Genomic DNA, 11,763 nt, shown 5'->3' on the forward strand with positions numbered 1-11,763 from the left:
AGTCCCTATCACATCGGATGTTTGAATATTAATTATAAATATTAAACGTAGACTATTAATAAAACACATCCATAATCTTGGACTAATTCGCGAGACGAATCTATTGAGCCTAACTAATCCATGATTAGCCTATGTGATGCTACAGTAAACATTCTCTAATTATGGATTAATTAGGCTTAAAAAATTTGTCTCGTAAATTAGCTTTCATTTATATAATTAACTTTGTAAGTAGTCTATATTTAATACTCTAAATTAGTGTCTAAAGACAGGGACTAAAGTTAAGTCCCTGTATCTAAACACCACCTAAAGCATATTGTTAGCGACGGTGAGAAGTCGTCAGAGCAAAGAGGAAATTAAAGGAGCTATTAATTTACTAGTAAATACGAACTGTGAAGTATAGTACACGTCAATTGTTGTTGTGTATACGTGCCATGTGATGATCGATCTAGTTCTGGAGTACACTATATATATGGCATTGTAAAAGCAGCTTGGGAACAGCAACAGGAAAAGGATTCCAAACTATTTTTTCAAACTTCCAATTATTCCATCGCATCGAAACTTTTCTACACACAAACTTTCAACTTTTCCGTCACATCGTTCCAATTTCAACCAAACTTTCAATTTTAGCGTGATCTAACAAACCCTGAAGCAAAAATGGTGAGCCCAACCACCGCTGAAGCTACTCGGAGAAGGTGCAAGGCCGCCGCCGCCGCCGCATCGGCAGCACCGGAAAAGCACCTGAACCGCTTCGTCCGCCTCATCGCGTTCATAGAGAGGGCGGGCAACGGCATCGGCACGCTGGTATTCACTTGGGCGACCGTTGTTATACTCGGCGGATTTTCAACGATGGTCACCACGCGTGAGTTTCTGTCGGCAACGTTCTTGGCTTTCCTCGAAGCAACAAGGTCAGCAATAATCATCTGGAACCTCTGGTCAAATTATTTCTCCATCCCCAAAATACAAACGCCCACGAATTTATATATAGAAAAACAATACAATTTATATCAACTTTGTAGTTGTTGATAATATATTCAAAAATTAATGTTCAAATTTTATGTAGAGTCTCTATAAACAAATTATACCTGTTATATTTTTGGATGGATGGAGTAATATAGAGTAAATATCTATTAATTGTGAGCCTTGTTTCCCCGAGGTAATATAGAGTAAATATCTATTAATTGTTTCCGCCCACTGCACTCCATTATCAATCTCTACGTATGGGGTAATTAAACATTATTTTGAAGTATTTTTTTATTGGCTACCATCTATTCCTTTCATTGACCACCATACAAAGAGATATTAATCCATATATAAACCTTAGAATTTTTATTTCTAAACCATTTTTAGCTATATTTTGAAAATAAACCTTCTAAAATTTCGGACTATGGTATCTATGGATATATGGGGTTTTTTATTTCGCACAGATATGGGGTACGGCTAATACGGGATGTAAAGAAAGTTGTGGCCCCTTAGGTAGGTAATGACCCTACATCTTATTTGGCCAGAGGTTATTATATCAGTCTCATGAGTACAATAGCGTCTATAGAAACCCTAATGGACTGCTCCATTTTCCGTGCCTACAGTTCCACGCCAGGTGTCGAGCACACCCTTCATCATATCTGTGCTACTCTCCTTGTTGCGTGCTACTCCATCCGTCCCAAAAAAAGGCAAACCCTGGGTTTGCATGTCCAACTTTGACTATCCGTCTTATATGAAATTTTTTTATAATTCGTATTTTCATTGTTGTTAGATGATAAAACATGATTAATATTTTATGCGTGACTTGTCTTTTTAATTTTTTTCAAAATTTTTTCAAATAAGACGGACGGTCAAACGTTGGGCACGGAAACCAGGGTTTGTCTTTTTTTTTTTGGGACGGAGGGAGTACTCGCTTAATCCACTGCACGTGCACACATGCAGTCCTGCCCTCCTACATTCTCTGCCAGCTGATCTCAAATATATTGTACTATAAACCCCTGGACGGGTACATCGATACATACATATACAATATAGATCTTCATTCCATACATTTGAAGAAGGACATTGATCTATTACATAAAATATAAAATGTTTTATACGAAGCTAACTACGCAGAGAAGCTATAGAATAAACAAACTATATTGTTTTTTACTGCAAGCATTAAACCATCTAAACTAAACCTGAACTTGAAACTAGATCTGAACTTGAACTCAATTTCGAACCCCGGCCAGCTTCTTTAAAACAAAGCAATAGATCTCAAATCTTAAAAAAATAAAGCAAAAGTGAATACAACGTACTCAACAAAAGTTATTATATGAAATAGTACTAGTCAAGGTAGGGATATGGTTACTTGTGGAAAGTTGATATTGTAGAAGTATTGAATTTGAAATGTTTAAAATGCCATATAATACATAAAATCTTCATAAACAATTAAGTTTCTAACCAAGAGACAATTGTGAGTCCTGATGCTCATATAACCGCGAGCACCACTATACAAATAGATGAAGATAGCTCATATATAGTACAGTAGATGTACGCTATAGCCGCAATCCGTGACGTACTATCCATAATAGCCTTGTCGATCATGGCCTAGCTTTTCATTTCTCTAACAATCAGCGATACCTCTTTCATGAACTCTAACCCACATGAACTTTGAATGTGTTATCAATAGCATGAGGAGTTTTGCCTTGTTCCTAGGGTCTAAGGGAGTTGATTGTATCACACCGCGTCATCACAATCAAGGTTTTTCGCAAAATCACACAGCTGGCAAGTATAGTACCATGGACTATCAATACAAACATTAACATGTGCATGGTGCCACATGTGTGTGTAATGACACATATTTTTTTCATTTACATGGAAAACGCGTGCATACACAGTTACACACACTAATACATAAGCACACCGTGCATCCCACCGACACTGGCAAATATTTTCTCATTTTATAAAATAGATCTGGTAATCATTACATATTTAATTTGGACCCTCCTATTCATGACACTACAGGATGTTCAGCCAAAACAGCAGGTTGGAGTACCAATTTTTCTTTCGGACAAGGGGTGCTTTCAGACGTCCACGTTGGAACAGGGTGGTTCTGATTTTGTGCATGGCTGAGATCATGGTGTACGTCGTGGAAAAATTCCAATGGAGTCCAGCATCATATTCACATCAGCACTACGGTCCGGTAAGGGTAACAACGCTTGGTATCATGGGTATGACGATGTGCGTGTTTGTACTTATGAAGAATGTATGCCCACCGATTCTTAACCTATTCTGCGCGACCCACAAGTACAACTCAGAGCCCGAAAGATAACCTCACTAGTGAATGGCCCTGTCGTCCGAAAGATGCTGTTCTTGCGTCCGGTCATTCTGTTCTTATGCACGGGTGCTGCGATAGTCATCTTTGGGTACCGGTCGTGGCATGGTTTAGGATTCATTGTATTCTTCCTGATATTTGCTTTGGTACTAGAGTCATTTGGCAACTTGCAGATACCAGCAGCGGTCGCACGTGTTGTAATCGCAATGGTACAGCCAACAACTCTTATCTGTGTCGACAATGTACAAACTTTTGCCAAAGCAGTGGTAAAAATCTTGTTCTACACTCAGGCAGGTGAATATGAGCCCCTAGACATTCCTACGAGTTGCAGCTGGGCCGGAGAGCGTAACTATTCTGACGGGACAACAGAAGATACAAAGAAAAATATCATGTTCTCTCTAAACATCTTCTATGTAATAGTACTTATCCAAGGGGCACTCTACATTGTGGCATGCGTCCTCGAGATCTTCTCCTTCATCCTCAGAATAATCCTGGTCCATCAAAGCAGGTTCAGGCGGCCGTGGGGAATGAAATGCATCAACCAGTACTACTCATACATATTTGAACAATGCATTTCGGGCGGTGTGCTTTCTAAAATGAACATGGAACTGACCAGCTTTGCCATGGATTTAACAGACTCAGACTCACCCAGCAACCAGCTCGATGGGGTCCGGATGTTACACAGCTTTCTGAAAAGGAAGAACACTAAGGCGCTTCTGCTCTTCAGACTCAGCACCTCCACAAAAACATTGGAAAGATCGATCAGCATGTTGGGCTGGACTGCTCCAGAGGATGCGGAAATCAGATTGTTGGCTGCGAAAGTCGTAGTTGAGCTTGCAAGGAGCCTCCAGGTTATCGCGATCCCTGGGTCAATGCAGAACATATCTTCACTTCTGGACACTGATAACCAATTGAGACAGCGAAGTCCACTACTTTACACGTATGATAGCCAGGAGGAAAGACAACGTACAATTGCGGATACAGGCAATGGCCAAGAGCATCTTGACCAAGATCATCTTCTTCACAACAACCAAGAAAATTCTTGGATTCTTGGGTGCTGGGAATTGATTTCAAAGTGCTGGTCGATTCCGAAGGAGGAGACATTCATAGAACAAGATCGCCTTCCTTTACTGGGAATGTCAATCCTTGCTAGGCTTGCAAATTGTGATCCTAACAACTGTGTGGAAATTGGCAGAGCAAGAGACCTCATCCCGAAGATTATAGGGTACACTGATGGGACACAGCCAAAAATACTGAAAGGTTCATCACTGAAATTGCTCGGAAGGCTCTCAAACACTGGTGGGGAAATCGGTATAATACTGCGGCAGAAGATGTCAGGCCATCCATTCCTGTTGAGAAACCTAGAAGAAGTATTGGACGACGACATTGAAGGCTGGCAAGAACATAAGAAGCTGGCAGCAGAGATCCTCAGAAACCTTGCCATTAACGAAAACACAAGACAGGAGATAGGTTCAATCCAAGCGATCATTAGCAGTTTGATCCAAGCATTTCTTGCCCAACATCCACCATCAAACACATATTCTGATCGATCTCTAAAAATAACAGCTGGTCAAGCATTAGCCATGCTGGCGATGGAAAGTGTCAATAACTGCTCAACAATGTTAAAAGAAGCAGGGAATGCATTCATTAGAGAGCTCACTGTCATGATCCAAGATGACAAATACAAATATGTGTCTGCAAGTCTTCTTCAAAATCTATGCTTGCATGCTCAATCCAAGTTCAGCAGCTCAGACTTGACAGAACTATCTGGTTCCTTACGACAGGTAAGACCTGCTAATTCAAGCAACAAGCTGAAAGTTATAGAGGTGTTTGCACTTTGCAGTGAAATCTATTGTACTTGCAAATCTTTTGTTTTCCTTAACTAGCTATGGAATAACCTTATTTTTCTAGGCTAGATAACGTTTTACCATGTTTTTCAATAATCATAACTTAAATGAGTTTGCTGTTTCAATTGCAGGTTTTGCATGGAATAACTGACACAACAGTTGCAACAAAACGAGAAGTCCTTATTGGCCTAAGTTCACAAATATGCCATGTCATTCCTGAAGACTTTGCCATAGAACTAGAGCATGATCAGATTAAGGAAACATTAGTGAAGAAACTGGTTGAGGCACTGAATTCAAATACAAAACCTACTGCCCAGTGCCCCAGGATAAGGAGGGTGATAGTTGAGCAAGTTATATATATGATGGAGATCAATTCTAGCTATGCAACCTGTTTCGATGAATGCCAGATGATGCAAGCACTCTCAATGGTTGAAGCAACACCTTCGAAGGTTGAAAACTACAGGCTCTTCATGGGGAATGAAGGACTAATGGAATACAGCATACCACTCTCTAATCTTGTGGCAAGAGCAAAAGAAGAAATAATGCATCATGTGAAATGATTGGTTAAGAAGGATCTTCAGTAGTCACAAACTCACGATTAGCAGTTTATGTAGATGGTACCATTTTGTACTGCTATCCATGTAGGAGATGTGCTAAATTAAGAGTTGGTATCTAAATTAAGAGGGGGGAAATGGTATTAGCATTGTACACAAGACGACCACGACATATGTGCAACTACGAGATTTTGCCTTGCAGCGAGAATAACTGCAGGCATTGTAATGAATTTATCTACTTTGGTACCATTAACATTTAGTATTGTAATGTTCAAAGAATCAACGGCAGTGGATATTTCAGGCGATTACTGTTCTACCTGTCAAGGGCATCGCAGATTCGCAGTTGTAGCATGAATTGGTATGAATTGAAACAATACCCAACACCACAGGGTTACCCACTTGGGCACTAAGCACTTAACCAGTTCCAATCCCAAGACCAAGCAAGGGAGGAAAAAAATAATTATACTCCAGAAACTAACCTGTAAACCCTAAATCTGAGCACCAAACGCACGGGCACCGGCGGGACAAGGAATGCGGAAAGAGAGATGAAGAGATGGGAGTCGAGAAGGTAATTGCACCTGGAAGGGAGGCGGGTTGGAGCTCTCCACACCGAGCTTCCTCTGCTGATCCGCTCGCCGCCGGCGCGGCCATTTCGCGCGCCGCCGCTCGCCCCGCTCCGGCGACGCCATCGCTAACCCCGCACCGCACGAGGCGGTCTCTGTCCCCGCGAGGCCCATTAGCCACACATCCATCCGCGCTCTCGCGAAGGCCTACACGGCCCACGTAACGTAAGGCCCATGTCGCGCTCCTCGTCTTGCCGTCGCGTCGCGGGCAAAACAAACTCCAATCCGTCCGTCCATCCAGAGGCGTTCGGCTTTAGCACGAAGTCTCCGACCCTGGCGACACGGCGATGACCAAACAAACGGTCACTGGAACTATCGAGCGGGAAAAGGTCAGCGACTCCATTGTAACGACGTATTCCCTTCCGTGTCCAACTAAAAAACATAAATTACGCATGAAGTATTAATCATATTTTATAATCTAATAACAATAAAAAAAGTAGTTATAAAAAAATTTTAAATAAGACGGACGATCAAAGTTAGACATGTAATCTCATGGCTGCATTTATTTGGGAACGGAGGTAGTTTTCACAAACGGAAAATAATTTATAAATATATGTTCTTAGTAATCTAAAGTAAAGACTAAAAAACAAACTACCCCAAAATTAGGTTCAAATTTAAGTTTAAAAATTTAAATTTTAGCTCATAAGGTATAAGTCAAAAGATGATGCTGCAGGTTGAAAGTGAGAGTGCGAAACCAAACACGTCTGCATGCACTGGAAGTCTGGAACAAGAGGAGGAAAAGTCAGAAGAAGCGGGAGCTGATGGCCGGCGGGGAGCATCGACTGCAGATAGCGGCCAAGTCCGACGGGCAAGGCAAGGCAGCCGCAGCCGCGCCGGAGAAGTGGCTGAATCGGTTCGTTCGCTCGGTGGCGCTAATCGAGCGGGTGGGCAACGCGCTCGGCACGCTGGCCTTCACCTGGGCCACCGTCGTCCTCCTCGGCGGATACCCGACGGCGCTCCGGTCGCAGCACGATTTTTGGTACGCCACAGCCATATTCTTCCTAGAAGCCGCCAGGTAATTTAGTACATATATCCTCTTCCCTTTTTCTTTACTTTAAAAGCGTAGTGGCGGATTAATGGGGTGAGGAATTAAGTGATGCCATCGAATTTTTTTTTTTTGCGCTGGGATGACTAGTCCGAATATTACTAAGATAGAGGAAAAAAAGTTACAATAAACCTTTTCATCGACAGCTAGTTGACGAGGAAAAATATGCACCAAAAGCACATATCCTGAAACCACACGCCATTGTAGCTTCCCACGTAAAAAACAGACTCCCCAACAAACCATCCCACCCAAAACAAACAAAAATACAGTGTTTTGTAGAAAAGAGAGGACAAACTCCCTCCCATCTATATTACAGAAACGGATGAACTGTTCCAAACATAGATTACAGGAATTGGGCATTTCTATTATAATAAAAACAGACGAACGGTTCCAAAAATAGATTACAGGAACTGGGACAACACAATATATCAGGCCTACCTAATTCAATGGTGTCATCCACCATCTAAGGCAACATAACGAAGTCCCAAAATTAAAACCTCTAAACATAAACCAGCAGCTACCAATAGTTCTGAAGCAAACACAACAAAAGATAAGCTAGAATGAGTTCAGCATATGAGCTAAGAGCATCCTAAGAACACAAAGCAGAAGCTTCCTTCCCCTTCAACATTTTATCAGACAGCGCCACTGCTTAGTTTCTCCAGCCCAGTCTTCTGCTACTGCCTCTCTATCCAAATTGTGAACTGTACATCTCCTCGGCCACCCGCCTTAGAAGTTATACCCCCAAAACATTCTTTCTTGGTTTTCGACCAACTTCTGCAGAATCGCCCATGATGCAATCAAAGCGCAAACAGAGTGAATTAGTTCAACAGGGTCTCATAGTAGTTCACTTTTAAAACAGGCCTTGTTCATTGTTTTCCAGATTGCCCAAATAACAGCTGTTATCCCTACCATCATTATTTTTTTTCATGTTTTTATCAAAGTTAACATATCCTCTTTCGTATTAATAAGTTGTCTATCGATGGGAATCTAAAAAAGCATCCCAATCGATTTCGCTTTTGCATTCTCAACATATTCGCTCTACGAGCAAAATTATGTTAGTGATAAAAAATAACGATTGATGACCGGCTTGTTGATTGTACGGCGTTTTGCGGTTTTGCCTCTTTACTTACCCATCCTATGTACACTTCAGGATGTTCAGTGGCAGCAACAACAGGCACGATTACCAATTGTTCTTCCGAACCAGAGGTGCTTTCAGACCTCTTGGCTGGAATGGTCTGATCGCCATCGTCTGCATTTTAGATGTTTGGGTGTTGTTGGCTCTCCAGAAGAAAATAGTTATGGCAGCTGTAGTGGTTTACGCTATGATAATTCTGCTTGCACTTGGCCAGAATATATCTCCTGAGTTTCAACCACTATGCAATCCATTCCGCCGTGCCATATCTCTATGGAGCCCCTTAGCTGCAATACTGTTGCTAACTCCAACCGTGCAGCATCACTCAAGGGAACTTGTTTGGAATACCACAGGAAGCAGATCAATACCCAAAATAACGGCTGAAATTAACTTCATCCCAAGTAGGTTCACAGTTGCCAAATGGACAGCGTTTTTCATATTGCTCATAGTTGTGCTCATGGTAACAATCAGCAGGTTGCGGTTCCCAATAGTCATCAAACTAGTAGATAGTGCTCTGTGCAGAAAACTATTAGTTTGGGGTCGAACTATCCAGAACATGTGCATGCTTGCTGCGCTAGTGATGTTGGTACTGACTAGTGATGGGTCCTTTCGGTTTGTAACAATCTTGTCACTAGTCAGCATTACATTGATGGTGTCATCTGGCAACTTCCAGATACTAGCAGCAGCCATGCGTGCTGAAATCGCAAACTTCGCACTGCACCGCCTTATCATGCCACATAACGGCTACAGAGAACATGGAGAGGATCCAGACAGCAAGACTAACCTGGTACCATCTCTCATTATCTTCTATGGGATGGTGATGGCCCAAGGAATACTCTACATTGTGGCATGCTTCCTCGATATCTTTTCATTCATCCCCCGGAGATTCCTCATCCGGCGTGCTGGATTGAGAGGTCAGCTGGGAGTGGAATATGTCAATCTATATTATGCATATGCCTTCGAGAAATGCATGGGAGGGGCTGTGTTTGTTCCAAAGAAAATCAGCCTGAGTAACTTTGCCATAAATTCCCTGAACTCAGATTCTCCTAAGAATCATTTCTATGGGATTCAACTGATGCATAGCCTTCTGGAGAATGAAATGACAAGGGTTCGGATCCTTGACAAACTCATCACTTCTACAAAGACCATCGATAGAATAATCAGTATGTTGGGCTGGACTAGTCCAAATAATACGACGGTCAGATTATATGCAGCTAAGGTGACTGCTGAGCTTGCAAAGGACCTCCAAATCATCACTGTTCCTACGGCACTGCAGCTTGTATCTGCACTTCTGGACACCAATGCCAAACTTAAAAAGGGAAATCCACTTCTGCAGGTAGATGATGAACAAGAGGAGAGGCAAGACCCCATTCTCAACACAGCAAATAGCCAAGAGGAAAGACCGGATGCAATTAGGAATCCAGATGATGACCCAAAGCAAAGACAAGAGCCAGTTGAAGGCACTGATAACCTGCCGGAGACACAAACTTGTTCAGCCCACATCCATGAACAGAACTGCATACTCAGACGAAGATGGCAGCAGATTTCAGAGTACTGGAAAGTTCCCAAAGAGCATTCATTGACATACTATGATCATCTTCCTGCACTTGGCATGTTGATTATTGACAAGCTTGCTAGCTGTGGTCAAAATAACTGTGTGGAAATCGATAGAGTAGCTGACCTCATTCCGAAGATCATAGGATTTACAAGCTTCAGAGGTGACATGACGAACAGCGAGGCACAACAAATGGTCCTGGTAAAGTCATCGCTGAAGGTGTTGCAGAGGCTCACAAGCATTGGAGGAGAGATCGGCATAACACTGCGGTACAAGATATTGAAACATCCCTTCATGTTAAGAAACCTAGCCGAGATCTTGGGAGACAACAATGACAATCAAGAACTAAGGAAGCTCGTGGCAGGAATCCTCAGAAACCTTGCCTTTGATGGTGACACAGGCAGAAGATTGGGCACATGCAGGTGCTCATAACCAGGCTGACGAAGGCATTCCTCAATTTAGATAGAACCTCAAGCACAAATGTTGATTGCTTGCTAACAAAGGTAGCCGGGCAAGAACTGGCAATGCTGGCAACAGATAATGTGCACAACTGCTTGGTTATGTTGAAAGAACCAGAGTTTATCAATAAACTCAAACATATGATCCTGATCCATGATGAAAAGTATATATATGTGGCGGCAACCCTATTGTGTCGTATGTGCCAGCACGCCCTAGCCAAGCTCACAGAATCAGACCTGAAGGAACTATGTGAGACCTTACATGAGGTGAGCCCTGCTACTTCATGCTACATATGCAATCAATATTTGTGGTGGATAATGGTCTTTGTTGTTCTCATATATTCTTTATGTTAGCGGATGAAATTTCTCCTGCACTTTATTAAATGGGGGCATTTATATAGTAGTGAACTGAAGTATTATGATTTACTATGTTAGTATGTTTTACTTGATCATGTTTTTACTGCTCATGCTACATTATGATGTTGTTTCCACTACAGGTCTTGGAGAGAATAATGAATGCAGAAGGGGCAGAACTAGAGATCCTCATTGGCCTAAGTTCACAGATATGCAAAGTCATTCCTGAAGAATTTTCCCAAGAACTAGATGACGAACAGATTAAGCAAAGATTCATAAAGAGGCTAGTTGACGTACTGAATGCAAATATGAACCCAGGTGCTCACTGTCCTGGGATTAGGAGGGTGATACTTGAGCAATCTATATACATGATGGAGGGCAATTCTCACTATACCAGTTGTTTCAATGAATTCCGAATGATAGAAGCACTGTGGATGGTAGAAGAGATGCCCTCAGGGGTTGAGAACTACAGGATTTTCTTGGGTGACGCAGGTTTTATGGAATACAGCACACCTCTCTTTGCTCTTGTGGACAGAGCAAAAGAACTGATGGGCCGTCAGTGCCTGCAAGGAGACAGTAGAGTTAACTGAAAAAAAAAATGTAAAGGGTGATTTCGCATTTACAATTATAGTGAGTTGCTGAGTTATAGAATAAGAAATAATTTTGCACAATATTACAAGGCATGCACTTGCTGATATGTCCACAGTCTCTTAGCACATTCGAAAGATTATAAAGAGCTTGGTCACGGTACTGACTTAATGGGTAGAAACAGCCAAAAAGTAGGTGGAATTGTTGTTGTAAAAACCATAACTTAAATTACTTGCTATTTCAATTACAGGTTTTGAAAAGAATAACTGATACGATGGTTGCTACAAAACTAGAAGCCCTTATTGGCCTTAG

General features: G+C 41.9%; 1 pseudogene; it reads left to right on the plus strand.

Moving 5' to 3' along the window:
* Positions 1-654: 654 nt before the first annotated feature.
* Positions 655-11,533, plus strand: LOC107277081 (uncharacterized; annotated as a pseudogene).
* The last annotated feature ends 230 nt before the right edge of the window (positions 11,534-11,763 follow it).

Source organism: Oryza sativa, chromosome 7 (genome assembly GCF_034140825.1).
Source record: "Oryza sativa Japonica Group chromosome 7, ASM3414082v1".
In the NCBI taxonomy this organism is placed as follows: domain Eukaryota; kingdom Viridiplantae; phylum Streptophyta; class Magnoliopsida; order Poales; family Poaceae; genus Oryza; species Oryza sativa.